Source organism: Lactuca serriola, chromosome 3 (assembly GCF_051521515.1).
Source record: "Lactuca serriola cultivar US96UC23 chromosome 3, Lser_US96UC23_V15, whole genome shotgun sequence".
In the NCBI taxonomy this organism is placed as follows: Eukaryota; Viridiplantae; Streptophyta; class Magnoliopsida; order Asterales; family Asteraceae; genus Lactuca; species Lactuca serriola.
Genome location: NC_136410.1, coordinates 93,701,387 through 93,705,733, shown reverse-complemented (window position 1 = coordinate 93,705,733; position 4,347 = coordinate 93,701,387). Strand labels below are relative to the sequence as shown.

Here is a 4,347-nt window from a genome sequence, read left to right as displayed (position 1 = left end):
GATGTAAACAAATAGCGCGCCCTTCCACTAAAACGGGGAGGAATGCCTGTATGCCTAATCTATGCAGAGTAGGCGCTCTATTTAGCAATACAGGATGGTCATCCAGAATTTCCTGAAGTATTTCCCATACAATCGGTTTTTTTTTTTCCGAATTTGACTCTTAGCAACTCCTATGTTCGAAGCAAGATGTTTTCTAATTAGGTCACGAATTACAAATGCCTGGAAAAGTTCTATTGCTATTTCGCGAGGCAATCCACATCGATGTAATGAAAGTGAAGGGCCCACGACAATCACGGACCGCCCTGAATAATCGACTCGTTTACCAAGCAGAGTCTCGCGAACTCTTCCTTCTTTGCCTTCAATTACATCTGAAAGCGACTTGTAAACTCTATTATGATCATCCCTCATTGGTTGTCCGCAGATTCCATTATCAAGAAGTGCATCCACGGCTTCTTGTAGCAATTTTTCCTGAGATATTATTAATTCTTCTGGCGTAGCTATACTTGTTGTTAATAGATCTGTAAGAGTATTATTCCGATAGATAATTCTTCTATAGATTTCATTAATATCCGAGGTCACTAGTTTATCCTCATCTATATGATAGATTGGTCTCAACTCAGGAGGAAGAACTGGTAATAGATGCAAAACCATCCATTTTGGTTCTATATTTGTTCGAATAAAATGCTTAGCCAATTCCATGCGTCTAAGCAAAAAATCTTTTCTTCTTCCAACTTTTCGATCTTCCCATTCGTTCCCTGTGGGTTCCTCTTCCTCTAATTCTTTCCATTCTACCAATGAATAGTCTATAATAATTCATAAATCTAGATTGGCTAATTGTTGTCTGATAGAACCTCCGCCGGTAGACATCTCTCGATTTCGAAATGTATCGAAGCTCCGGGTAGTAAAAAAAATGGGGATCCTGTATTTCCAGGGTTGAATTTCATATTCTAATAAACCCCGTAATCGTAAAAAAGTAGGTTTTTTATCTATGGGCCTAGCAAAATAAAAATTGGGATAGGATCTCCCCCCCTCAAAATCGGACGTGAAAGTTTCCTTTCATCCGGCTCAAGTAGGTATACCAAAAAAAGAAAAAGAAAGGAGTTCTCGCTTTCAAATTCTAGAAAACTCCAAAAAGATCTACTCCTTACTCAAGTTTCCAGTGAAGACCTAGCAAAACTTCATGGATTCCGTCTTCCTTAATTATTTTTATTTAGATTTTATGAATTCTTTATTCAATTATGACATAAATGAAATGTGAAATTCTTGAGTAGTCTACTTCCCCTCGAATGATGAATCCCGTAATTCTTAATGAAAGAGAGTACCTTAGAATTCAGAAGCAATTTACTTGTCTATTGTACTATTCCATTTGATCTTTTAGGTCCCGACTTCACCTCGACGGTTAGACCACGATGCCCTTAAAGTCTATATGCGATAGATAGACTCTTGTAACCATGACATCTTTTCTATTTGCTTACTTAAACATAATTTCTTTCTAAAAAAGGAACTGCTTAATTCCACAAAAGAAAAAGTCTTTTTTTTACGAGGTCTAACTATAAATTCTTATGAAATCGACCATAGATCAATTCCCTTTTTGGGGAGCGTCTTGAATACATCCCTAATTCTGAGCTTCATGTTACTCCTACCAAGAACATGTCAGGTACAGGGCATCCCGATTGGATTAAATGGGATGACAGTTTCTCATTTCGAGTCTGTAAAATCAGAATTTCAATCAAATCACACACCGCAGTATACTAGGTCTTCTAATTCGTTAAGACGTTTATCTAAAAGAGTCACAATATAACTAGGAAGACGTTTCAAATACCACACATGCATTACCGGGTATGCGAGTTTGATGTAGCCCATTTGATATCTTCGTATCCGAGAATCAACAAACTCGACTCCGCATTGTTCACAAAATTGCGGGTCTTCCTTTTCATCTCCGATTACTCGATAATTTCCACAAGCACAAATTCCACTTTTGATAGGCCCAAAAATTCTTTCACAAAATAATCCATCTTTTTCTGGTTTATTGGTTTTGTAATGAAAGGTATAAGGTTTTGTCACCTCTCCAACTATCTTGCCATTAGGCAGGATTTTTTTGGACCAAGTACTTATTTGTTGAGGAGAAACTAATCCAATTCGGAGTTGTTGATGTGTATATCGATCGATCATAGAAGAAAACTTCTGCTTGATTTCGATTAAGCTTCCTTCCTATTAAGTTGGAAAGTCTTCTCAGATACAAGAAAATGATTCAGTTCCAGAGCTAAAGATCGTAGTTCTCGAACGAACAACCGAAAAGATTCTGGAGCATCTTCAGGAGTCGGTATTCTTCCTCCAAAGATTATAGTACCAAGTACTTCATGGCGCGCTCTAATATGATCAGATTTATAAGTAAGCATCTCTTGTAAAATATAAGCAACGCCAAACCCCTCTAAAGCCGAAACCTCCATTTCTCCTACCCGTTGTCCCCCTTTCTTGGCCCTTCCTTTAAGGGGCTGTTGTGTAAGACGTGAATAACGCCCACTGGAACGCCCATGGATTTTATCATCAACTTGATGAATTAATTTCAAGATATAAGGCTTTCCTATTATAACAGGTTGTTCAAAAGGATCCCCTGTTCTTCCATCAAATATTCTGCTTTTTCCTGGAGACTCGGGTTCAAATATCCATGGATTCACTGTTTGCTTACTGGCTTCATATAATTCAGAAAACACAAGTTTTCTCGAAGCTTCTTGTTCATATCTCTCATCAAAAGGCGCTATTCGATAATGTCTGTCTAGCAAACCCCCAGCTAACCCGAGTGAAGATTCAAATATTTGTCCTACATTCATTCGGGAAGGTACTCCTAATGGGTTGAAGACCATATCAACAGGTCTTCCATCTTGCAAATAAGGCATATCTTGTCTAGGCAAAATTTTTGAAATGATACCCTTAGTTCCATGTCTTCCAGCTACTTTATCGCCTACTTTTATTTCACGTTTCTGTAAAATATATACACGAATACTTTTTGTTTTCTCTGTCTCATTCGTCTTAGAACTCTGGACCCATCTCACATCAATCACCCGACCCCTACCTCAATAGCAATAAGCCCGACTTTGCTATGCGCTATTCATGGTGCTACCGTAGAAAATACTTTATTTGAAGATGGTGATGGGGCAAATACATTCCGTGCTTTTAACCCAACTCAAGCTGAAGAAACTTATTCAATGGTCACTGCTAATCGTTTTTGGTCCCAAATCTTTGGGGTTGCTTTTTCCAATAAACGTTGGTTACATTTCTTTATGTTATTTGTACCAGTAACTGGATTATGGATGAGTGCTCTTGGAGTAGTCGGTCTGGCCTTGAACCTACGTGCCTATGACTTCGTTTCTCAGGAAATTCGCGCGGCGGAAGATCCTGAATTTGAAACTTTCTACACCAAAAATATTCTCTTAAACGAAGGTATTCGTGCTTGGATGGCGGTTCAAGATCTTAATAGTCTTGCCAATCTTGTAATGTAGCAGCGCGATTGGAAACTTCATTCCCATCAGTAGTATTGATTGTGCTGTTAGTGCTACGGTGCGCAAGGAGCGCGGTTGCGGCAGCAACTACGGCAGATGTAACTGCTGTTTGAAAGGTAGCGGTGTCCATAGTAAAAGCAGAGGCTCCCCTATTCGATTGGTTGCTTCCGGATGACGACATGATTCTGTAGAATGAAAGAGAAGGGTTTTGTGAGCGGTTCTGGTTGACCCTGATGTACTTAGATTGTTCTTGCAAAGAGTAAGAGTATGATCTCGAAAGTTTGACCTACATCCCTGTGATGCAGTCCTAGTAATGGGTGGAAGTACGTTCGTAGAATGGTCTCAAAACATTTGTCGTTCGAGTTGAGGTATCGTGGGTTGGTGAATAACAAGATCCAACCACTGAAAGAGACTTGGAAATGTCCCCGGAGCTAAATTACTATAGTCCAAATCACTTGACTAAAGCATGTTTCAGATAGACTCCAAATGAAAGTATGATAAGAGTACTTGAATGAAGAATGACACAAGAGTTAGCCGGCTGTCAATATCTTGGATATTCACAATGTAAAGGTTCAGGAAAATGACCTTGTAAAGGTCTTACATCATATCCATAGAAGATAGTTCCTGACAGCATAAAGACCTAACTAAAGTACTTACGGTACAAGATAATTTCATAGAAAATGCCACATCAGGCATAGACAGAAAGATACGATTCCTCTCAGTTCAGCCAATTGACGTTCCATGTCAAGTAGGTGTCTTTCGCACACCATCTGGCATACTCGGAACCCTATGACTTCGGCTCGTGATTCAGCCAGTGCTTGCAGCAGGGTTTCATGGTTTCTCTCTG

The 4,347-nt window shown here is 39.2% G+C and overlaps 1 pseudogene; it reads right to left on the bottom strand.

Annotated features, from left to right (window-relative positions):
- LOC145095529 (DNA-directed RNA polymerase subunit beta'-like) overlaps window positions 1-3,681 on the bottom strand; it is a 4,056-nt pseudogene extending 375 nt beyond the window's left edge.
- Window positions 3,682-4,347: the final 666 nt, after the last annotated feature.